Raw genomic sequence first — 23,401 nt, forward strand, 5'->3', positions numbered from 1 at the left:
GGCTTGAATCTGTGAATTTGACGCAAAATGAAGTTGGTGAATTAACCGGAGATATTGTGCTTTAGTTTATGGGTACTGAGGCTTAGCCACCGGCTGTTTTGCCACCCAGGATCGCTAGCAACCATCAAGTTTTCGGTCAACTGGGCCGAGAAGCGGCAAAAGTGCAACATGTGGGACTCCAGGCTCAGCACTGAAAAACTCCCCATCCACTTTTTCAGCCTGCTTTGTCCTCAATGTGAAGCCTGATCTCCGTGAGTCGTGGCAGAGTGTTCGCCTGCATGCAGAAGAGAAAGGGCTGTGTTATTTTTTTCTTTCCTCCTCTCCTCCCTGGACTGACCAATGCTTCCAGCCCTTCTCACCACTGAGGCTCAGTGGCGTACCGTGATCGTATACAGTGGTTAGTACTCTGCGTTGTGGCCGCAGCAACCCTGGTTCGAACTGGTCACGGCAGGCTTTTGCCAACAGGCAAACGCATCTTCTCCCATGTTTTTTTTTGCCACCTCATCCGGTGCTGGTGCGAACTCTTGCCAACTACGGATGGCGATTGCCCTTTCTTTAGTATTTGGTGCCTATAATTGTACTTTCCACGGTCTTGCTCTCTCTTCCGCAATTCCGCTTTTTGCAGGCTTCACTCTCGCGCTTTGTGGATACACGTTATATACTAATGGTAACAAGCCGGCAGATTGAGCCGAGCCTGGATAGCTCAGTCGGTGAGCATCAGACTTTTAATCTGAGGGTCCAGGGTTCAAGTCCCTGTTCGGCGCGAGGCAATCCCATTGATGGCGGCCTCCATATCCCTAGCTCGGCACACCCGAGTCAGCTCGTTGGGAAAGAGTGCTCATGAAGTCAACTGAGTGAGTCTCAGTTCTCCCTAGTTGGTACCGCTGTTCCTCCTGCTGCAGGGCCAGCATCTTCTAAACATTGCTTTCATCTTATTCTCAAGATTGTTCTTAAAAATTTTTTTAAGAAGAATGCACATTTTTCAAAAGACTCACAGCTTTCAAATAACTCTTTCAAGTGAGGATAGCCCCACACCTGTCTTAAATCCCAAAATAATAAGAACCAGTTAATCAAGTAACTGGTCAGTTCAAATTGGTCGTCACATTTGGCATAGTAAGAACAGCAGCTACATGTAGTACATAGGGTTACATGTTTTAACTCCTCAGTGTGATTTGCCATGTATTTTTCAGCTGACCAGGTTTCCATGTGGTCTTGCGCCATTTTGCTTCCTCTTACGCATGCAGCCAACGGACATGTGACTGATCACATGACAGGAAACAGGAAAAACAGTATAAAAGAGGCAGCATGGCAAGCAATTGCCTTTTCACTTTACAAATTTCGCTGGCGATCACCATTTCTGGACTGTGGTGTTTTATTCGAATTATCTTTGTAGATTTTCCACTCTTTCCACACTTCCTTGGATTGCACACGGTTGGACACGCGGCTGTGCTTGGAAACCGAGTATCAGTGGGTGGTCTCTCTACCGGTGCTCAGTAGTCGAGCAGTGGTTAAGGCGCGATGGACTAGAGGGTCCAGGGGGTCAAGTCCCACAGTTCGGGCGCCGACAACGCTTTGATGGCGGCCTCCATATCCCTAGCATTGCATAAACAAGTCAGCTGACTTTTTGAAAGAGTGGACATGTAGCAACTGAGTGAGTCTTCAGTTCTCAGTTGGTACCGCTGTTCCTCCTGCTGCAGGCCAGCATCTTCCAAACATTGTCTTTCATCTTATTCCTCAGATTGTATCTTAAAAAATTTTTAAGAAGAATGCACATTTTGTCAAAAGACTCACAGCTTTCTAATAACTCTTTCAAGTGAGATAGCCCCACACCTGTCTTAAATCCCAAATAATAAGAACCAGTTAATTAAGTAACTGCTAGTTCAAATTGGTCGTCACATTTTGGCATAGTAAGAACAGCAGCTACATGTAGTACATAGGGTTACATGTTTTAACCTGCTCAGTGTGATTTGATGTATTTTTTTGAATTTTACCAGGTTTCCATGTGGTCTTGGCCATTTTCTTCCTCTTACGCATTTGGACGTGTGTACATGTGACTGATCACATGACAGAAACAGGAAAAAACGGTATAAAAGAGGCTGCATGGCAAGCAAACAGCCTTTCACTTTACAAATCTGCTGGCGATCACCATTTCTGGACTGTGGTGTTTTATTCGACTTATCTTTTGTAGATTCAAGCACTTGGAACATCACTTGGATTGCATTATACAGGCTGGAAACGTCGCGGTGCTATGGAAACCTCTCCCAGTGGGACCCCTCTCTACTCGGTGTTGCAGTAGTCGTGGCCGAGCTAATTCGCAGCAAATGGACTAGAAATCCATTGGGGTCTCCCGCGCAGGTTCGAATCCTGCCGACTACGCTTTATGCTCTACCACTGCATTGTATAAACAAGTCGCTGGACTTTTTTAAGAATCCCTTGACTGTAGCACGCTGTTCATCTTCAGTGGTCAGTACTCAAAAAGGCTGCCGCAGCAACCCCGCTTGTTAACTGGGTCTCGCCTTTTTGCCCCTCAGACTCCTATTTGCCACCTCACCCTTCAGCTGGACATTGTGTCTGAAGCTCGCTGGCGGTCTATTCTGCTTTCTTCCTGCAGTCAACGGACCTGGAGGGCAGCAGGTCGGTGTAGTCGTGGCCGAGAGGTTAAGGCGATGGACTTGAAATCCATTGGGGTCTCCCGAGCAGCTTCAGGTTCGAACCCTGCCGACTACGAGTTGCGACTCAATTGCATCTTCCACGGTCTTTGCTCTCTTTCCACAATTCCTGTTTTGGCAGGCTGCACAACGCGCTTTGTTGATACGAGTATCAAGTTGGTGGTCTGAGCCCGGTAGCTCAGTCGGTAGAGCATCAGAATTTTAATCTGAGGGTCCAGGGTTCAAGTGCCTGTTTGGGCGAAAGGCAGTCCTATCAGTTCTCGGGTCATGGCGGCCTCCTGCTGCAGGGCCAGCATCTTCTAAACAATGCTCTCATCTTATTACTCAAGATTGTTCTTAAAGAAACGTGAAAAGAACGCATTTTTTGAAAAGACTCAAAACTTACAAAATAGCTCTTTAAAGTGAGGATAGCCCCACATCTCTCTTAAATGCCAAAGAATAAGAACCAGTTAATTCAGCAAATGGGTTACTTCAAATTGGTTGTCTCTGAGCCCAAACGCCCTAGCTAGGGTTACATGGTGTAGTGGTTAGCTCCTCTGGACTCTGTTTTAGACCCTGTCTGAAGAATCTTTTGGCAGCAGTCAGTCAAAAAACGCTTTCAGGTGGTGCTTAGATTGGTTGCCGCCATGCGCAGGCTGTCTCTGTAGGGAAGTGAGCTTAAAAGAGCGGACCTAAGCTTGGAGAATGCGGGCATCGATCCCACTACCTCTCGCATGCTAAGCGAGCGCCTCTACCATTTGAGCTTCACTTCTCTTGCTTGGCTACAGACATGTCCAAACACTGCTTTCGCAGAGCGACGCCTATTTTTAAGGGGCTTGAATCTGTGAATTGAAGCAAAATGAAGTTGGTGAATTAACCGAGATATTGTGCTTTAGTTTAAGGGGGTACTGAGGCTTACTACCGAAGCTGTTTTGCCACCCAGGATCGCTAGCAACCATCAAGTTTTCGGTCAACTGGGCCGAGAAGCGCAAAAGTGCAGTCATGTGGGACTCCAGGCTCAGCACTGAAAAACCCCATCCACTTTTCAGCCTGCTTTGTCCTCAATGTGAAGCCTGATCTCCGTGAGTCGTGGCAGAGTGTTCGCCTGCATGCAGAAGAGAAAGGGCTGTGTTATTTTTTTCTTTCTCCTCCCTCTCTGCCCCGGACCAATGCTTCCAGCCCTTCTCACCACTGAGGCTCAGTGGCGTGCCGTGATCGATAGTGGTTAGTACTCTTGGCGTTGTGGCCGCAGCAACCCTGGTTCGAACTGGTCACGGCAGGCTTTTGCCAACAGGCAACGATCTTCTCTCCCATGTTTTTTGCCACCTCATCCGGTGCTGGTGCGAACCTTGCCAACTACGGATGGCGATTGCCCTTGACTTTAGTATTTGGTGCCGATAATTGTACCTTCCACGGTCTTTGCTCTCTTCCGCAATTCCGCTTTTTTGCAGGCTTCACCTCGGGCGCTTTGTGGATACGCTATATTCTAACAAGTAAATAAGCCGGCAGATTGAGCCGAGCCTGGATAGCTCAGTCGGTAGAGCATCAGACTTTTAATCTGAGGGTCCAGGGTTCAAGTCCCTGTTCGGGCGCGAGGCAATCCTATTGATGGCGGCCTCCATATCCCTAGCTCGGCACACCCGAGTCAGCTCGCTGGGAAAGAGTGCTCATGAAGTCAACTGAGTGAGTCTCAGTTCTCCTAGTTGGTACCGCTGTTCCTCCTGCTGCAGGGCCAGCATCTTCTAAACATTGCTTTCATCTTATTCTCAAGATTGTTCTTAAAAAAATTTTTAAGAAGAATGCACATTTTTCAAAAGACTCACAGCTTTCCAAATAACTCTTTCAAGTGAGGATAGCCCCACACCTGTCTTAAATCCCAAATAATAAGAACCAGTTAATTAAGTAACTGGGTTAGTTCAAATTGGTCGTCACATTTTGGCATAGTAAGAACAGCAGCTACATGTAGTACATAGGGTTACATGTTTTAACCTGCTCAGTGTGATTTGATGTATTTTTGAATTTTACCAGGTTTCCATGTGGTCTTGGCCATTTTCTTCCTCTTACGCATTTGACGTGTGTACATGTGACTGATCACATGACAGGAAACAGGAAAAACGGTATAAAAGAGGCAGCATGGCAAGCAAACAGCCTTTCACTTTACAAATCTGCTGGCGATCACCATTTCTGGACTGTGGTGTTTTATTCGGACTTATCTTTGTAGATTCAAGCACTTGGAACATCACTTGGATTGCATTATACACGGCTGGAAACGTGCGTGCTATGGAAACCCCCAGTGGGACCCCTCTCTACTCGGTGTTGCAGTAGTCGTGGCCGAGTGGTTAAGGCGATGGACTAGAAATCCATTGGGGTCTCCCGCGCAGGTTCGAATCCTGCCGACTACGCTTTATGCTCCGCCCGCTGCATTGCATAAACAAGTCGCGGACTTTTTGAATCCCTTGGACTGTAGCACGCCATCATCTTCAGTGGTCAGTACCCTGCGCTTGTGGCCGCAGCAACCCCGCTTCCAATCCGGGTCTCGCCGCCTTTTGCCCTCAGACTCTATTTGCCACCTCACCTTCAGCTGGACATTGTGTCTGAAGCTCGCGCTGGCTGTCTATTCTGCTTTCTTCCTGCAGTCAACGGACCTGGAGGGCAGCAGGTCGGTGTAGTCGTGGCTGAGAGGTTAAGGCGATGGACTTGAAATCCATTGGGGTCTCCCCCGCGCAGGTTCGAACCCCTGCCGACTACGAAGTTGCGACCAATTGCATCTTCCACGGTCTTTGCTCTCTCTTCCACAATTCCTGTTTTGCAGGCTGCACAACGGGCGCTTTGTTGATACGAGTATCAAGTTGGTGGTCTGAGCCCGGGTAGCTCAGTCGGTAGAGCATCAGACTTTTAATCTGAGGGTCCAGGGTTCAAGTGCCTGTTTGGGCGAAAGGCAGTCCTATCAATGGCGGCCTCCTGCTGCAGGGCCAGCATCTTCTAAACAATGCTCTCATCTTATTACTCAAGATTGTTCTTAAAGAAACGTGAAAAGAACGCACATTTTTGAAAAGACTCAAAACTTACAAAATAGCTCTTTAAAGTGAGGATAGCCCCACATCTCTCTTAAATGCCAAAGAATAAGAACCAGTTAATTCAGCAAATGGGTTACTTCAAATTGGTTGTCTCTGAGCCCAAACGGCCCTAGCTAGGGTTACATGGTGTAGTGGTTAGCCCTCTGGACTCTGTTTTAGACCCTGTCTGAAGAATCTTTTGGCAGCAGTCAGTCAAAAACGCTTTCAGGGGTGCTTAGATTGGTTGCCGCCATGCGCAGGCTGTCTCTGTAGGGAAGTGAGCTTAAAAGAGCGGACCTGCTTGGAGAATGCGGGCATCGATCCCACTACCTCTCGCATGCTGCGCGAGCTTTGAGCTAATTCCCCTTGCTTGGCTACAGACATGTCCAAATACTGCCTTCGCAGAGCGACGCCTATTTTTAAGGGGCTTGAATCTGTGAATTGACGCAAATGAAGTTGGTGAATTAACCGAGATATTGTGCTTTAGTTTAAGGGGTACTGAGGCTTACTATCAAGCTGTTTTTCTCGGTCAACCCGAAGCGCAAAAGTGGATCTGCTCCCTCAGCACTGAAAACCCCTATCCACTGCTTTTCAGCCTGCTTTGTCCTCAATGTGAAGCCTGATCTCAGTGTGGCAGAGTGTTCGTGCATGCAGAAGAGAAAGGGCTGTGTTATTTTTTTCTTTCCCTCTCCTCTCTGCCCCGACTGCTTCCAGCAAGGCTCCGCGGCCGATCGTATAGTGGTTAGTACTCTGCGGTGGCTACAGCAACCCCGGTTCGAATCCTGATGCAGGCTTTTGCCAACAGGCAACAATCTTCTCTCCATGTTTTTTGCCACCTCATCCGTGCTGGTGCGAACCTTGCCAACTACGGATGGCGATTGCCCTTTGACTTTAGTATTTGGTGCCGATAATTGTACCTTCCACGGTCTTTGCTCTCTCTTCCGCAATTCCGTTTTTGCAGGCTTCACCTCGGCGCTTTGTGGATACGTTATATTCTAACAAGTAACAAGCCGCAGATTGAGCCGGAGCCTGGATAGCTCAGTCGGTAGAGCATCAGACTTTTAATCTGAGGGTCCAGGGTTCAAGTCCTGTTCGGGCGCGAGGCAATCCTATTGATGGCGGCCTCCATATCCCTAGCTCGGCACACCCGAGTCAGCTCTGTTGGGAAAGAGTGCTCATGAAGTCAACTGAGTGAGTCTCAGTTCTCCTAGTTGGTACCGCTGTTCCTCCTGCTGCAGGGCCAGCATCTTCTAAACATTGCTTTCATCTTATTCTCAAGATTGTTCTTAAAAAAATTTTTAAGAAGAATGCACATTTTTCAAAAGACTCACAGCTTTCCAAATAACTCTTTCAAGTGAGGATAGCCCCACACCTGTCTTAAATCCCAAATAATAAGAACCAGTTAATTAAGTAACTGGGTTAGTTCAAATTGGTCGTCACATTTTGGCATAGTAAGAACAGCAGCTACATGTAGTACATAGGGTTACATGTTTTAACCTGCTCAGTGTGATTTGATGTATTTTTGAATTTTACCAGGTTTCCATGTGGTCTTGGCCATTTTCTTCCTCTTACGCATTTGGGCGTGTGTACATGTGACTGATCACATGACAGGAAACAGGAAAAACGGTATAAAAGAGGCAGCATGGCAAGCAAACAGCCTTTCACTTTACAAATCTGCTGGCGATCACCATTTCTGGACTGTGGTGTTTTATTCGACTTATCTTTGTAGATTCAAGCACTTGGAACATCACTTGGATTGCATTATACACGGCTGGAAACGTGCGGTGCTATGGAAACCCCAGTGGGACCCCTCTCTACTCGGTGTTGCAGTAGTCGTGGCCGAGTGGTTAAGGCGATGGACTAGAAATCCATTGGGGTCTCCCCGCGCAGGTTCGAATCCTGCCGACCACGCTTTGCTCCGCCCGCTGCATTGCATAAACAAGTCGCGGGACTTTTTGAATCCCTTGACTGTAGCACGCCGTCATCTTCAGTGGTCAGTACCCTGCGCGTTGTGGCCGCAGCAACCCCGCTTCCAATCCGGTCTCGCCGCCTTTGCCCTCAGACTCCTATTTGCCACCTCACCCTTCAGCTGGACATTGTGTCTGAAGCTCGCTGGCGGTCTATTCTGCTTTCTTCCTGCAGTCAACGGACCTGGAGGGCAGCAGGTCGGTGTAGTCGTGGCCGAGAGGTTAAGGCGATGGACTTGAAATCCATTGGGGTCTCCCCGCGCAGGTTCGAACCCTGCCGACTACGAGTTGCGACCAATTGCATCTTCCACGGTCTTTGCTCTCTTTCCACAATTCCTGTTTTGCAGGCTGCAACAACGGCGCTTTGTTGATACGAGTATCAAGTTGGTGGTCTGAGCCCGGTAGCTCAGTCGGTAGAGCATCAGAATTTTAATCTGAGGGTCCAGGGTTCAAGTGCCTGTTTGGGCGAAAGGCAGTCCTATCGATGGCGGCCTCCTGCTGCAGGGCCAGCATCTTCTAAACAATGCTCTCATCTTATTACTCAAGATTGTTCTTAAAGAAACGTGAAAAGAACGCGCATTTTGAAAAGACTCAAAACTTACAAAATAGCTCTTTAAAGTGAGGATAGCCCCACATCTCTCTTAAATGCCAAAGAATAAGAACCAGTTAATTCAGCAAATGGGTTACTTCAAATTGGTTGTCTCTGAGCCCAAACGGCCCTAGCTAGGGTTACATGGTGTAGTGGTTAGCCCTCTGACTCTGTTTTAGACCCTGTCTGAAGAATCTTTTGGCAGCAGTCAGTCAAAAACGCTTTCAGGGGTGCTTAGATTGGTTGCCGTCATGCGCAGGCTGTCTCTGTAGGGAAGTGAGCTTAAAAGAGCGGACCTAAGCTTGGAGAATGCGGGCATCGATCCCACTACCTCTCGCATGCTGCTTGAGCGCCTACCATTTGAGCTAATTCCCTTGCTTGGCTACAGACATGTCCAAACATTGCCTTCGCAGAGCGACGCCTATTTTTAAGGGGCTTGAATCTGTGAATTGAAGCAAATGAAGTTGGTGAATTAACCGAGATATTGTGCTTTAGTTTAAGGGGTACTGAGGCTTACTACCGGCTGTTTTGCCACCCAGGATCGCTAGCAACCATCAAGTTTTCGGTCAACTGGGCCGAGAAGCGCAAAAGTGCAGTCATGTGGGACTCCAGGCTCAGCACTGAAAAACCCCATCCACTTTTCAGCCTGCTTTGTCCTCAATGTGAAGCCTGATCTCCGTAGTCGTGGCAGAGTGTTCGCCTGCATGCAGAAGAGAAAGGGCTGTGTTATTTTTTTCTTTCTCCTCCTCCTCTGCCCGGACCAATGCTTCCAGCCCTTCTCACCACTGAGGCTCAGTGGCGTGCCGTGATCGTATAGTGGTTAGTACTCTGCGTTGTGGCCGCAGCAACCCCGGTTCGAACTGGTCACGGCAGGCTTTTGCCAACAGGCAACGATCTTCTCTCCCATGTTTTTTGCCACCTCATCCGGTGCTGGTGCGAACCTTGCCAACTACGGATGGCGATTGCCCTTTGACTTTAGTATTTGGTGCCGATAATTGTACCTTCCACGGTCTTTGCTCTCTCTTCCGCAATTCCGTTTTTGCAGGCTTCACTCGGCGCTTTGTGGATACGTTATATACTAACAAGTAACAAGCCGGCAGATTGAGCCGGAGCCTGGATAGCTCAGTCGGTAGAGCATCAGACTTTTAATCTGAGGGTCCAGGGTTCAAGTCCCTGTTCGGGCGCGAGGCAATCCTATTGATGGCGGCCTCCATATCCCTAGCTCGGCACACCCGAGTCAGCTCGTTGGGAAAGAGTGCTCATGAAGTCAACTGAGTGAGTCTCAGTTCTCCTAGTTGGTACCGCTGTTCCTCCTGCTGCAGGGCCAGCATCTTCTAAACATTGCTTTCATCTTATTCTCAAGATTGTTCTTAAAAATTTTTTTAAGAAGAATGCACATTTTTCAAAAGACTCACAGCTTTCCAAATAACTCTTTCAAGTGAGGATAGCCCCACACCTGTCTTAAATCCCAAATAATAAGAACCAGTTAATTAAGTAACTGGGTTAGTTCAAATTGGTCGTCACATTTTGGCATAGTAAGAACAGCAGCTACATGTAGTACATAGGGTTACATGTTTTAACCTGCTCAGTGTGATTTGATGTATTTTTGAATTTTACCAGGTTTCCATGTGGTCTTGGCCATTTTCTTCCTCTTACGCATTTGGACGTGTGTACATGTGACTGATCACATGACAGGAAACAGGAAAAACGGTATAAAAGAGGCAGCATGGCAAGCAAACAGCCTTTCACTTTACAAATCTGCTGGCGATCACCATTTCTGGACTGTGGTGTTTTATTCGACTTATCTTTGTAGATTCAAGCACTTGGAACATCACTTGGATTGCATTATACACGGCTGGAAACGTATGTGTGCTATGGAAACCCCAGTGGGACCCCTCTCTACTCGGTGTTGCAGTAGTCGTGGCCGAGTGGTTAAGGCGATGGACTAGAAATCCATTGGGGTCTCCCGCGCGCAGGTTCGAATCCTGCCGACTACGCTTTGCGCTCCGCCCGCTGCATTGCATAAACAAGTCGCGGGACTTTTTGAATCCCTTGACTGTAGCACGCCGTCATCTTCAGTGGTCAGTACCCTGCGCTGTGGCCGCAGCAACCCCGCTTCCAATCCGGTCTCCCGCCTTTTGCCCTCAGACTCCTATTTGCCACCTCACCCTTCAGCTGGACATTGTGTCTGAAGCTCGCTGGCGGTCTATTCTGCTTTCTTCCTGCAGTCAACGGACCTGGAGGGCAGCAGGTCGGTGTAGTCGTGGCCGAGAGGTTAAGGCGATGGACTTGAAATCCATTGGGGTCTCCCCGCGCAGGTTCGAACCCTGCCGACTACGAGTTGCGACCAATTGCATCTTCCACGGTCTTTGCTCTCTCTTCACACAATCCTGTTTTGCAGGCTGCACAACGGCGCTTTGTTGATACGAGTATCAAGTTGGTGGTCTGAGCCCGGGTAGCTCAGTCGGTAGAGCATCAGAATTTTAATCTGAGGGTCCAGGGTTCAAGTGCCTGTTTGGGCGAAAGGCAGTCCTATCGATGGCGGCCTCCTGCTGCAGGGCCAGCATCTTCTAAACAATGCTCTCATCTTATTACTCAAGATTGTTCTTAAAGAAACGTGAAAAGAACGCGCATTTTTGAAAAGACTCAAAACTTACAAAATAGCTCTTTAAAGTGAGGATAGCCCCACATCTCTCTTAAATGCCAAAGAATAAGAACCAGTTAATTCAGCAAATGGGTTACTTCAAATTGGTTGTCTCTGAGCCCAAACGGCCCTAGCTAGGGTTACATGGTGTAGTGGTTAGTGGTTAGCCCTCTGACTCTGTTTTAGACCCTGTCTGAAGAATCTTTTGGCAGCAGTCAGTCAAAAACGCTTTCAGGGGTGCTTAGATTGGTTGCCGCCATGCGCAGGCTGTCTCTGTAGGGAAGTGAGCTTAAAAGAGCGGACCCAAGCTTGGAGAATGCGGGCATCGATCCCACTACCTCTCGCATGCTAAGCGAGCTCCTACCATTTGAGCTAATTCCCTTGCTTGGCTACAGACATGTCCAAACATTGCCTTCGCAGAGCGACGCCTATTTTAAGGGGCTTGAATCTGTGAATTGAAGCAAATGAAGTTGGTGAATTAACCGAGATATTGTGCTTTAGTTTAAGGGGTACTGAGGCTTACTACCGGGCTGTTTTGCCACCCAGGATCGCTAGCAACCATCAAGTTTTCGGTCAACTGGGCCGAGAAGCGGCAAAAGTGCAGTCATGTGGGACTCCAGGCTCAGCACTGAAAAACCCCATCCACTTTTCAGCCTGCTTTGTCCTCAATGTGAAGCCTGATCTCCGTAGTCGTGGCAGAGTGTTCGCCTGCATGCAGAAGAGAAAGGGCTGTGTTATTTTTTTCTTTCTCCTCCTCTCTGCCCCGGACCAATGCTTCCAGCCCTTCTCACCACTGAGGCTCAGTGGCGTGCGTGATCGTATAGTGGTTAGTACTCTGCGCTGTGGCCGCAGCAACCCCGGTTCGAACTGGTCACGGCAGGCTTTTGCCAACAGGCAACGATCTTCTCTCCCATGTTTTTTTGCCACCTCATCCGGTGCTGGTGCGAACCTTGCCAACTACGGATGGCGATTGCCCTTTGACTTTAGTATTTGGTGCCGATAATTGTACCTTCCACGGTCTTTGCTCTCTCTTCCGCAATTCCGCTTTTTGCAGGCTTCACCTCGGCGCTTTGTGGATACGTTATATACTAACAAGTAACAAGCCGGCAGATTGAGCCGGAGCCTGGATAGCTCAGTCGGTAGAGCATCAGACTTTTAATCTGAGGGTCCAGGGTTCAAGTCCCTGTTCGGGCGCGAGGCAATCCTATTGATGGCGGCCTCCATATCCCTAGCTCGGCACACCCGAGTCAGCTCGTTGGGAAAGAGTGCTCATGAAGTCAACTGAGTGAGTCTCAGTTCTCCTAGTTGGTACCGCTGTTCCTCCTGCTGCAGGGCCAGCATCTTCTAAACATTGCTTTCATCTTATTCCTCAAGATTGTTCTTAAAAAAAATTTTTAAGAAGAATGCACATTTTTCAAAAGACTCACAGCTTTCCAAATAACTCTTTCAAGTGAGGATAGCCCCACACCTGTCTTAAATCCCAAATAATAAGAACCAGTTAATTAAGTAACTGGGTTAGTTCAAATTGGTCGTCACATTTTGGCATAGTAAGAACAGCAGCTACATGTAGTACATAGGGTTACATGTTTTAACCTGCTCAGTGTGATTTGATGTATTTTTGAATTTTACCAGGTTTCCATGTGGTCTTGGCCATTTTCTTCCTCTTACGCATTTGGACTGTGTACATGTGACTGATCACATGACAGGAAACAGGAAAAAACGGTATAAAAGAGGCAGCATGGCAAGCAAACAGCCTTTCACTTTACAAATCTGCTGGCGATCACCATTTCTGGACTGTGGTGTTTTATTCGACTTATCTTTGTAGATTCAAGCACTTGGAACATCACTTGGATTGCATTATACACGGCTGGAAACGTGCGGTGCTATGGAAACCCCCCCCAGTGGGACCCCTCTCTACTCGGTGTTGCAGTAGTCGTGGCCGAGTGGTTAAGGCGATGGACTAGAAATCCATTGGGGTCTCCCGCGCAGGTTCGAATCCTGCCGACTACGCTTTGGCGCTCCGCCCGCTGCATTGCATAAACAAGTCGCGGGACTTTTTGAATCCCTTGACTGTAGCACGCCGTCATCTTCAGTGGTCAGTACCCTGCGTTGTGGCCGCAGCAACCCCGCTTCCAATCCGGTCTCGCCGCCTTTTGCCCTCAGACTCCTATTTGCCACCTCACCCTTCAGCTGGACATTGTGTCTGAAGCTCGCTGGCGGTCTATTCTGCTTTCTTCCTGCAGTCAACGGACCTGGAGGGCAGCAGGTCGGTGTAGTCGTGGCCGAGAGGTTAAGGCGATGGACTTGAAATCCATTGGGGTCTCCCGCGCAGGTTCGAACCCCTGCCGACTACGAGTTGCGACCAATTGCATCTTCCACGGTCTTTGCTCTCTCTTCCACAATTCCTGTTTTGCAGGCTGCACAACGGCGCTTTGTTGATACGAGTATCAAGTTGGTGGTCTGAGCCCGGCTAGCTCAGTCGGTAGAGCATCAGACTTTTAATCTGAAGGTCCAGGGTTCAAGTGCCTGTTTGGGCGAAAAGGCAGTCCTATCAATGGCGGCCTCCTGCTGCAGGGCCAGCATCTTCTAAACAATGCTCTCATCTTATTACTCAAGATTGTTCTTAAAGAAACGTGAAAAGAACGCGCATTTTTGAAAAGACTCAAAACTTACAAAATAGCTCTTTAAAGTGAGGATAGCCCCACATCTCTCTTAAATGCCAAAGAATAAGAACCAGTTAATTCAGCAAATGGGTTACTTCAAATTGGTTGTCTCTGAGCCCAAACGGCCCTAGCTAGGTTACATGGTGTAGTGGTTAGCCCTCTGACTCTGTTTTAGACCCTGTCTGAAGAATCTTTTGGCAGCAGTCAGTCAAAAACGCTTTCAGGGGTGCTTAGATTGGTTGCCGCCATGCGCAGGCTGTCTCTGTAGGGAAGTGAGCTTAAAAGAGCGGACCCAAGCTTGGAGAATGCGGGCATCGATCCCACTACCTCTCGCATGCTAAGCGAGCGCTCTACCATTTGAGCTAATTCCTTGCTTGGCTACAGACATGTCCAAACATTGCCTTCGCAGAGCGACGTCTATTTTTAAGGGGCTTGAATCTGTGAATTGAAGCAAATGAAGTTGGTGAATTAACCGAGATATTGTGCTTTAGTTTAAGGGGTACTGAGGCTTACTACCGAAGCTGTTTTGCCACCCAGGATCGCTAGCAACCATCAAGTTTTCGGTCAACTGGGCCGAGAAGCGCAAAAGTGCAGTCATGTGGGACTCCAGGCTCAGCACTGAAAAACCCCATCCACTTTTCAGCCTGCTTTGTCCTCAATGTGAAGCCTGATCTCCGTAGTCGTGGCAGAGTGTTCGCCTGCATGCAGAAGAGAAAGGGCTGTGTTATTTTTTTCTTTCTCCTCCTCTCTGCCCCGGACCAATGCTTCCAGCCCTTCTCACCACTGAGGCTCAGTGGCGTGCCGTGATCGTATAGTGGTTAGTACTCTGCGTTGTGGCCGCAGCAACCCCGGTTCGAATCCGGTCACGGCAGGCTTTTGCCAACAGGCAACGATCTTCTCTCCCATGTTTTTTGCCACCTCATCCGGTGCTGGTGCGAACCTTGCCAACTACGGATGGCGATTGCCCTTTGACTTTAGTATTTGGTGCCGATAATTGTACCTTCCACGGTCTTTGCTCTCTCTTCCGCAATTCCGCTTTTGCAGGCTTCACCTCGGCGCTTTGTGGATACGTTATATACTAACAAGTAACAAGCCGGCAGATTGAGCCGGAGCCTGGATAGCTCAGTCGGTAGAGCATCAGACTTTTAATCTGAGGGTCCAGGGTTCAAGTCCCTGTTCGGGCGCGAGGCAATCCTATTGATGGCGGCCTCCATATCCCTAGCTCGGCACACCCGAGTCAGCTCGTTGGGAAAGAGTGCTCATGAAGTCAACTGAGTGAGTCTCAGTTCTCCTAGTTGGTACCGCTGTTCCTCCTGCTGCAGGGCCAGCATCTTCTAAACATTGCTTTCATCTTATTCTCAAGATTGTTCTTAAAAAAATTTTTTAAGAAGAATGCACATTTTTCAAAAGACTCACAGCTTTCCAAATAACTCTTTCAAGTGAGGATAGCCCCACACCTGTCTTAAATCCCAAATAATAAGAACCAGTTAATTAAGTAACTGGGTTAGTTCAAATTGGTCGTCACATTTTGGCATAGTAAGAACAGCAGCTACATGTAGTACATAGGGTTACATGTTTTAACCTGCTCAGTGTGATTTGATGTATTTTTGAATTTTACCAGGTTTCCATGTGGTCTTGGCCATTTTCTTCCTCTTACGCATTTGGACGTGTGTACATGTGACTGATCACATGACAGGAAACAGGAAAAAACGGTATAAAAGAGGCAGCATGGCAAGCAAACAGCCTTTCACTTTACAAATCTGCTGGCGATCACCATTTCTGGACTGTGGTGTTTTATTCGACTTATCTTTGTAGATTCAAGCACTTGGAACATCACTTGGATTGCATTATACACGGCTGGAAACGTGCGGTGCTATGGAAACCCCAGTGGGACCCCTCTCTACTCGGTGTTGCAGTAGTCGTGGCCGAGTGGTTAAGGCGATGGACTAGAAATCCATTGGGGTCTCCCGCGCAGGTTCGAATCCTGCCGACTACGCTTTTTGCGCTCCGCCCCGCTGCATTGCATAAACAAGTCGCGGGACTTTTTGAATCCCTTGGACTGTAGCACGCCGTCATCTTCAGTGGTCAGTACCCTGCGCTGTGGCCGCAGCAACCCCGCTTCCAATCCGGTCTCGCCGTCTTTTGCCCTCAGACTCCTATTTGCCACCTCACCCTTCAGCTGGACATTGTGTCTGAAGCTCGCTGGCGGTCTATTCTGCTTTCTTCCTGCAGTCAACGGACCTGGAGGGCAGCAGGTCGGTGTAGTCGTGGCCGAGAGGTTAAGGCGATGGACTTGAAATCCATTGGGGTCTCCCCGCGCAGGTTCGAACCCTGCCGACTACGAGTTGCGACCAATTGCATCTTCCACGGTCTTTGCTCTCTCTTCCACAATTCCTGTTTTGCAGGCTGCACAACGGCGCTTTGTTGATACGAGTATCAAGTTGGTGGTCTGAGCCCGGGTAGCTCAGTCGGTAGAGCATCAGAATTTTAATCTGAGGGTCCAGGGTTCAAGTGCCTGTTTGGGCGAAAGGCAGTCCTATCGATGGCGGCCTCCTGCTGCAGGGCCAGCATCTTCTAAACAATGCTCTCATCTTATTACTCAAGATTGTTCTTAAAGAAACGTGAAAAGAACGCGCATTTTTGAAAAGACTCAAAACTTACAAAATAGCTCTTTAAAGTGAGGATAGCCCCACATCTCTCTTAAATGCCAAAGAATAAGAACCAGTTAATTCAGCAAATGGGTTACTTCAAATTGGTTGTCTCTGAGCCCAAACGGCCCTAGCTAGGGTTACATGGTGTAGTGGTTAGCCCTCTGACTCTGTTTTAGACCCTGTCTGAAGAATCTTTTGGCAGCAGTCAGTCAAAAACGCTTTCAGGGGTGCTTAGATTGGTTGCCGCCATGCGCAGGCTGTCTCTGTAGGGAAGTGAGCTTAAAAGAGCGGACCCAAGCTTGGAGAATGCGGGCATCGATCCCACTACCTCTCGCATGCTGCTTTAGCGCTCTACCATTTGAGCTAATTCCCTTGCTTGGCTACAGACATGTCCAAACATTGCCTCGTGCAGAGCGACGCCTATTTTTAAGGGGCTTGAATCTGTGAATTGAAGCAAATGAAGTTGGTGAATTAACCGAGATATTGTGCTTTAGTTTAAGGGGTACTGAGGCTTACTACCGGCTGTTTTGCCACCCAGGATCGCTAGCAACCATCAAGTTTTCGGTCAACTGGGCCGAGAAGCGGCAAAAGTGCAGTCATGTGGGACTCCAGGCTCAGCACTGAAAAACCCCATCCACTTTTCAGCCTGCTTTGTCCTCAATGTGAAGCCTGATCTCCGTAGTCGTGGCAGAGTGTTCGCCTGCATGCAGAAGAGAAAGGGCTGTGTTATTTTTTTCTTTCTCCTCCTCTCTGCCCCGGACCAATGCTTCCAGCCCTTCTCACCACTGAGGCTCAGTGGCGTGCCGTGATCGTATAGTGGTTAGTACTCTGCGCTGTGGCCGCAGCAACCCCGGTTCGAACCGGTCACGGCAGGCTTTTGCCAACAGGCAACGATCTTCTCTCCCATGTTTTTTTGCCACCTCATCCGGTGCTGGTGCGAACCTTGCCAACTACGGATGGCGATTGCCCTTTGACTTTAGTATTTGGTGCCGATAATTGTACCTTCCACGGTCTTTGCTCTCTCTTCCGCAATTCCGCTTTTTGCAGGCTTCACCTCGGCGCTTTGTGGATACGTTATATACTAACAAGTAACAAGCCGGCAGATTGAGCCGGAGCCTGGATAGCTCAGTCGGTAGAGCATCAGACTTTTAATCTGAGGGTCCAGGGTTCAAGTCCCTGTTCGGGCGCGAGGCAATCCTATTGATGGCGGCCTCCATATCCCTAGCTCGGCACACCCGAGTCAGCTCGTTGGGAAAGAGTGCTCATGAAGTCAACTGAGTGAGTCTCAGTTCTCCTAGTTGGTACCGCTGTTCCTCCTGCTGCAGGGCCAGCATCTTCTAAACATTGCTTTCATCTTATTCTCAAGATTGTTCTTAAAAAAATTTTTAAGAAGAATGCACATTTTTCAAAAGACTCACAGCTTTCCAAATAACTCTTTCAAGTGAGGATAGCCCCACACCTGTCTTAAATCCCAAATAATAAGAACCAGTTAATTAAGTAACTGGGTTAGTTCAAATTGGTCGTCACATTTTGGCATAGTAAGAACAGCAGCTACATGTAGTACATAGGGTTACATGTTTTAACCTGCTCAGTGTGATTTGATGTATTTTTGAATTTTACCAGGTTTCCATGTGGTCTTGGCCATTTTCTTCCTCTTACGCATTTGGACGTGTACATGTGACTGATCACATGACAGGAAACAGGAAAAACGGTATAAAAGAGGCAGCATGGCAAGCAAACAGCCTTTCACTTTACAAATCTGCTGGCGATCACCATTTCTGGACTGTGGTGTTTTATTCGGACTTATCTTTGTAGATTCAAGCACTTGGAACATCACTTGGATTGCATTATACACGGCTGGAAACGTGCGGTGCTATGGAAACCCTCAGGGACCCCTCTCTACTCGGTGTTGCAGTAGTCGTGGCCGAGTGGTTAAGGCGATGGACTAGAAATCCATTGGGGTCTCCCCGCGCAGGTTCGAATCCTGCCGACTACGCTTTTGCGTTCCGCCCGCTGCATTGCATAAACAAGTCGCGGGACTTTTTTGAATCCCTTGGACTGTAGCACGCCGTCATCTTCAGTGGTCAGTACCCTGCGTTGTGGCCGCAGCAACCCCGCTTCCAATCCGGGTCTCGCCGTCTTTTGCCCTCAGACTCCTATTTGCCACCTCACCCTTCAGCTGGACATTGTGTCTGAAGCTCGCTGGCGGTCTATTCTGCTTTCTTCCTGCAGTCAACGGACCTGGAGGGCAGCAGGTCGGTGTAGTCGTGGCCGAGAGGTTAAGGCGATGGACTTGAAATCCATTGGGGTCTCCCCGCGCAGGTTCGAACCCTGCCGACTACGAGTTGCGACCAATTGCATCTTCCACGGTCTTTGCTCTCTCTTTCACAATTCCTGTTTTGCAGGCTGCACAACGGCGCTTTGTTGATACGAGTATCAAGTTGGTGGTCTGAGCCCGAGGTAGCTCAGTCGGTAGAGCATCAGAATTTTAATCTGAGGGTCCAGGGTTCAAGTGCCTGTTTGGGCGAAAGGCAGTCCTATCGATGGCGGCCTCCTGCTGCAGGGCCAGCATCTTCTAAACAATGCTCTCATCTTATTACTCAAGATTGTTCTTAAAGAAACGTGAAAAGAACGCGCATTTTTGAAAAGACTCAAAACTTACAAAATAGCTCTTTAAAGTGAGGATAGCCCCACATCTCTCTTAAATGCCAAAGAATAAGAACCAGTTAATTCAGCAAATGGGTTACTTCAAATTGGTTGTCTCTGAGCCCAAACGGCCCTAGCTAGGGTTACATGGTGTAGTGGTTAGCCCTCTGACTCTGTTTTAGACCCTGTCTGAAGAATCTTTTGGCAGCAGTCAGTCAAAAACGCTTTCAGGGGTGCTTAGATTGGTTGCCGCCATGCGCAGGCTGTCTCTGTAGGGAAGTGAGCTTAAAAGAGCGGACCCAAGCTTGGAGAATGCGGGCATCGATCCCACTACCTCTCGCATGCTAAGCGAGCGCTCTACCATTTGAGCTAATTCCCTTGCTTGGCTACAGACATGTCCAAACATTGCCTTCGCAGAGCGACGCCTATTTTTAAGGGGCTTGAATCTGTGAATTGAAGCAAATGAAGTTGGTGAATTAACCGAGATATTGTGCTTTAGTTTAAGGGGTACTGAGGCTTACTACCGGCTGTTTTGCCACCCAGGATCGCTAGCAACCATCAAGTTTTCGGTCAACTGGGCCGAGAAGCGGCAAAAGTGCAGTCATGTGGGACTCCAGGCTCAGCACTGAAAAACCCCATCCACTTTTCAGCCTGCTTTGTCCTCAATGTGAAGCCTGATCTCCGTAGTCGTGGCAGAGTGTTCGCCTGCATGCAGAAGAGAAAGGGCTGTGTTATTTTTTTTTTTTTTTCTCCTCCTCTCTGCCCCGGACCAATGCTTCCAGCCCTTCTCACCACTGAGGCTCAGTGGCGTGCCGTGATCGTGATAGTGGTTAGTACTCTGCGTTGTGGCCGCAGCAACCCCGGTTCGAACTGGTCACGGCAGGCTTTTGCCAACAGGCAACGATCTTCTCTCCCATGTTTTTTTGCCACCTCATCCGGTGCTGGTGCGAACCTTGCCAACTACGGATGGCGATTGCCCTTTGACTTTAGTATTTGGTGCCGATAATTGTACCTTCCACGGTCTTTGCTCTCTCTTCCGCAATTCCGCTTTTGCAGGCTTCACCTCGGCGCTTTGTGGATACGTTATATACTAACAAGTAACAAGCCGCAGATTGAGCCGGAGCCTGGATAGCTCAGTCGGTAGAGCATCAGACTTTTAATCTGAGGGTCCAGGGTTCAAGTCCCTGTTCGGGCGCGAGGCAATCCTATTGATGGCGGCCTCCATATCCCTAGCTCGGCACACCCAGAGTCAGCTCTGTTGGGAAAGAGTGCTCATGAAGTCAACTGAGTGAGTCTCAGTTCTCCTAGTTGGTACCGCTGTTCCTCCTGCTGCAGGGCCAGCATCTTCTAAACATTGCTTTCATCTTATTCTCAAGATTGTTCTTAAAAAAATTTTTAAGAAGAATGCACATTTTTCAAAAGACTCACAGCTTTCCAAATAACTCTTTCAAGTGAGGATAGCCCCACACCTGTCTTAAATCCCAAATAATAAGAACCAGTTAATTAAGTAACTGGGTTAGTTCAAATTGGTCGTCACATTTTGGCATAGTAAGAACAGCAGCTACATGTAGTACATAGGGTTACATGTTTTAACCTGCTCAGTGTGATTTGATGTATTTTTGAATTTTACCAGGTTTCCATGTGGTCTTGGCCATTTTCTTCCTCTTACGCATTTGGACGTGTGTACATGTGACTGATCACATGACAGGAAACAGGAAAAACGGTATAAAAGAGGCAGCATGGCAAGCAAACAGCCTTCACTTTACAAATCTGCTGGCGATCACCATTTCTGGACTGTGGTGTTTTATTCGGACTTATCTTTGTAGATTCAAGCACTTGGAACATCACTTGATTGCATTATACACGGCTGGAAACGTGCGGTGCTATGGAAACCCCCCCCAGTGGGACCCCTCTCTACTCGGTGTTGCAGTAGTCGTGGCCGAGTGGTTAAGGCGATGGACTAGAAATCCATTGGGGTCTCCCGCGCAGGTTCGAATCCTGCCGACTACGCTTTTTGCGCTCCGCCCGCTGCATTGCATAAACAAGTCGCGGGACTTTTTGAATCCCTTGGACTGTAGCACGCCGTCATCTTCAGTGGTCAGTACCCTGCGTTGTGGCCGCAGCAACCCCGCTTCCAATCCGGTCTCGCCGCCTTTTGCCCTCAGACTCCTATTTGCCACCTCACCCTTCAGCTGGACATTGTGTCTGAAGCTCGCTGGCGGTCTATTCTGCTTTCTTCCTGCAGTCAACGGACCTGGAGGGCAGCAGGTCGGTGTAGTCGTGGCCGAGAGGTTAAGGCGATGGACTTGAAATCCATTGGGGTCTCCCGCGCAGGTTCGAACCCCTGCCGACTACGAGTTGCGACCAATTGCATCTTCCACGGTCTTTGCTCTCTTTCCACAATTCCTGTTTTGCAGGCTGCACAAACGGCGCTTTGTTGATACGAGTATCAAGTTGGTGGTCTGAGCCCGGTAGCTCAGTCGGTAGAGCATCAGAATTTTAATCTGAGGGTCCAGGGTTCAAGTGCCTGTTTGGGCGAAAGGCAGTCCTATCGATGGCGGCCTCCTGCTGCAGGGCCAGCATCTTCTAAACAATGCTCTCATCTTATTACTCAAGATTGTTCTTAAAGAAACGTGAAAAGAACGCGCATTTTTGAAAAGACTCAAAACTTACAAAATAGCTCTTTAAAGTGAGGATAGCCCCACATCTCTCTTAAATGCCAAAGAATAAGAACCAGTTAATTCAGCAAATGGGTTACTTCAAATTGGTTGTCTCTGAGCCCAAACGGCCCTAGCTAGGGTTACATGGTGTAGTGGTTAGCCCTCTGACTCTGTTTTAGACCCTGTCTGAAGAATCTTTTGGCAGCAGTCAGTCAAAAACGCTTTCAGGGGTGCTTAGATTGGTTGCCGCCATGCGCAGGCTGTCTCTGTAGGGAAGTGAGCTTAAAAGAGCGGACCCAAGCTTGGAGAATGCGGGCATCGATCCCACTACCTCTCGCATGCTAAGCGAGCGCTCTACCATTTGAGCTAATTCCCTTGCTTGGCTACAGACATGTCCAAACATTGCTTTCGCAGAGCGACGCCTATTTTTAAGGGGCTTGAATCTGTGAATTGAAGCAAATGAAGTTGGTGAATTAACCGAGATATTGTGCTTTAGTTTAAGGGGTACTGAGGCTTACTACCGGCTGTTTTGCCACCCAGGATCGCTAGCAACCATCAAGTTTTCGGTCAACTGGGCCGAGAAGCAAAAAGTGCAGTCATGTGGGACTCCAGGCTCAGCACTGAAAAACCCCATCCACTTTTCAGCCTGCTTTGTCCTCAATGTGAAGCCTGATCTCCGTAGTCGTGGCAGAGTGTTCGCCTGCATGCAGAAGAGAAAGGGCTGTGTTATTTTTTTTTTTCTCCTCCTCTCTGCCCCCCGGACCAATGCTTCCAGCCCTTCTCACCACTGAGGCTCAGTGGCGTGCCGTGATCGTATAGTGGTTAGTACTCTGCGTTGTGGCGCAGCAACCCCGGTTCGAACTGGTCACGGCAGGCTTTTGCCAACAGGCAACGATCTTCTCTCCCATGTTTTTTTGCCACCTCATCCGGTGCTGGTGCGAACCTTGCCAACTACGGATGGCGATTGCCCTTTGACTTTAGTATTTGGTGCCGATAATTGTACCTTCCACGGTCTTTGCTCTCTCTCCGCAATTCCGCTTTTTGCAGGCTTCACCTCGGCGCTTTGTGGATACGTTATATACTAACAAGTAACAAGCCGGCAGATTGAGCCGGAGCCTGGATAGCTCAGTCGGTAGAGCATCAGACTTTTAATCTGAGGGTCCAGGGTTCAAGTCCCTGTTCGGGCGCGAGGCAATCCTATTGATGGCGGCCTCCATATCCCTAGCTCGGCACACCCGAGTCAGCTCGTTGGGAAAGAGTGCTCATGAAGTCAACTGAGTGAGTCTCAGTTCTCCTAGTTGGTACCGCTGTTCCTCCTGCTGCAGGGCCAGCATCTTCTAAACATTGCTTTCATCTTATTCTCAAGATTGTTCTTAAAAAAATTTTTTAAGAAGAATGCACATTTTTCAAAAGACTCACAGCTTTCCAAATAACTCTTTCAAGTGAGGATAGCCCCACACCTGTCTTAAATCCCAAATAATAAGAACCAGTTAATTAAGTAACTGGGTTAGTTCAAATTGGTCGTCACATTTTGGCATAGTAAGAACAGCAGCTACATGTAGTACATAGGGTTACATGTTTTAACCTGCTCAGTGTGATTTGATGTATTTTTGAATTTTACCAGGTTTCCATGTGGTCTTGGCCATTTTCTTCCTCTTACGCATTTGGACGTGTGTACATGTGACTGATCACATGACAGGAAACAGGAAAAACGGTATAAAAGAGGCAGCATGGCAAGCAAACAGCCTTTCACTTTACAAATCTGCTGGCGATCACCATTTCTGGACTGTGGTGTTTTATTCGACTTATCTTTGTAGATTCAAGCACTTGGAACATCACTTGGATTGCATTATACACGGCTGGAAACGTGCGGTGCT

General features: G+C 48.4%; 20 non-coding genes across 20 annotated transcripts; all 20 read left to right on the forward strand.

Annotated features, from left to right (window-relative positions):
* Nucleotides 1-4,167: 4,167 nt before the first annotated feature.
* Nucleotides 4,168-4,240, forward strand: trnak-uuu. Its single transcript has one exon. It is a non-coding gene; the product is annotated as a tRNA-Lys (tRNA).
* Nucleotides 4,241-4,969: 729 nt separating this feature from the next.
* trnas-aga lies at nucleotides 4,970-5,050 on the forward strand. The gene has a single exon. It is a non-coding gene; the product is annotated as a tRNA-Ser (tRNA).
* A 2,483-nt stretch (nucleotides 5,051-7,533) lies between these two features.
* On the forward strand, nucleotides 7,534-7,615 carry trnas-aga. The gene has a single exon. It is a non-coding gene; the product is annotated as a tRNA-Ser (tRNA).
* Nucleotides 7,616-7,875: 260 nt separating this feature from the next.
* On the forward strand, nucleotides 7,876-7,957 carry trnas-uga. Its single transcript has one exon. It is a non-coding gene; the product is annotated as a tRNA-Ser (tRNA).
* Nucleotides 7,958-9,371: 1,414 nt separating this feature from the next.
* On the forward strand, nucleotides 9,372-9,444 carry trnak-uuu. Its single transcript has one exon. It is a non-coding gene; the product is annotated as a tRNA-Lys (tRNA).
* Nucleotides 9,445-10,174: 730 nt separating this feature from the next.
* Nucleotides 10,175-10,257, forward strand: trnas-aga. Its single transcript has one exon. It is a non-coding gene; the product is annotated as a tRNA-Ser (tRNA).
* A 260-nt stretch (nucleotides 10,258-10,517) lies between these two features.
* Nucleotides 10,518-10,599, forward strand: trnas-uga. Its single transcript has one exon. It is a non-coding gene; the product is annotated as a tRNA-Ser (tRNA).
* Nucleotides 10,600-12,025: 1,426 nt separating this feature from the next.
* Nucleotides 12,026-12,098, forward strand: trnak-uuu. The gene has a single exon. It is a non-coding gene; the product is annotated as a tRNA-Lys (tRNA).
* A 735-nt stretch (nucleotides 12,099-12,833) lies between these two features.
* Nucleotides 12,834-12,914, forward strand: trnas-aga. The gene has a single exon. It is a non-coding gene; the product is annotated as a tRNA-Ser (tRNA).
* A 262-nt stretch (nucleotides 12,915-13,176) lies between these two features.
* Nucleotides 13,177-13,258, forward strand: trnas-uga. The gene has a single exon. It is a non-coding gene; the product is annotated as a tRNA-Ser (tRNA).
* A 1,420-nt stretch (nucleotides 13,259-14,678) lies between these two features.
* trnak-uuu lies at nucleotides 14,679-14,751 on the forward strand. The gene has a single exon. It is a non-coding gene; the product is annotated as a tRNA-Lys (tRNA).
* Nucleotides 14,752-15,482: 731 nt separating this feature from the next.
* On the forward strand, nucleotides 15,483-15,563 carry trnas-aga. The gene has a single exon. It is a non-coding gene; the product is annotated as a tRNA-Ser (tRNA).
* A 265-nt stretch (nucleotides 15,564-15,828) lies between these two features.
* Nucleotides 15,829-15,910, forward strand: trnas-uga. Its single transcript has one exon. It is a non-coding gene; the product is annotated as a tRNA-Ser (tRNA).
* Nucleotides 15,911-17,332: 1,422 nt separating this feature from the next.
* Nucleotides 17,333-17,405, forward strand: trnak-uuu. The gene has a single exon. It is a non-coding gene; the product is annotated as a tRNA-Lys (tRNA).
* Nucleotides 17,406-18,132: 727 nt separating this feature from the next.
* Nucleotides 18,133-18,214, forward strand: trnas-aga. The gene has a single exon. It is a non-coding gene; the product is annotated as a tRNA-Ser (tRNA).
* A 265-nt stretch (nucleotides 18,215-18,479) lies between these two features.
* trnas-uga lies at nucleotides 18,480-18,561 on the forward strand. Its single transcript has one exon. It is a non-coding gene; the product is annotated as a tRNA-Ser (tRNA).
* Nucleotides 18,562-19,986: 1,425 nt separating this feature from the next.
* Nucleotides 19,987-20,059, forward strand: trnak-uuu. The gene has a single exon. It is a non-coding gene; the product is annotated as a tRNA-Lys (tRNA).
* A 734-nt stretch (nucleotides 20,060-20,793) lies between these two features.
* Nucleotides 20,794-20,874, forward strand: trnas-aga. The gene has a single exon. It is a non-coding gene; the product is annotated as a tRNA-Ser (tRNA).
* Nucleotides 20,875-21,138: 264 nt separating this feature from the next.
* trnas-uga lies at nucleotides 21,139-21,220 on the forward strand. Its single transcript has one exon. It is a non-coding gene; the product is annotated as a tRNA-Ser (tRNA).
* A 1,418-nt stretch (nucleotides 21,221-22,638) lies between these two features.
* On the forward strand, nucleotides 22,639-22,711 carry trnak-uuu. Its single transcript has one exon. It is a non-coding gene; the product is annotated as a tRNA-Lys (tRNA).
* The last annotated feature ends 690 nt before the right edge of the window (nucleotides 22,712-23,401 follow it).

The sequence above is a fragment of the Puntigrus tetrazona genome, chromosome 4 (assembly GCF_018831695.1).
Source record: "Puntigrus tetrazona isolate hp1 chromosome 4, ASM1883169v1, whole genome shotgun sequence".
NCBI lineage: Eukaryota > Metazoa > Chordata > Actinopteri > Cypriniformes > Cyprinidae > Puntigrus > Puntigrus tetrazona.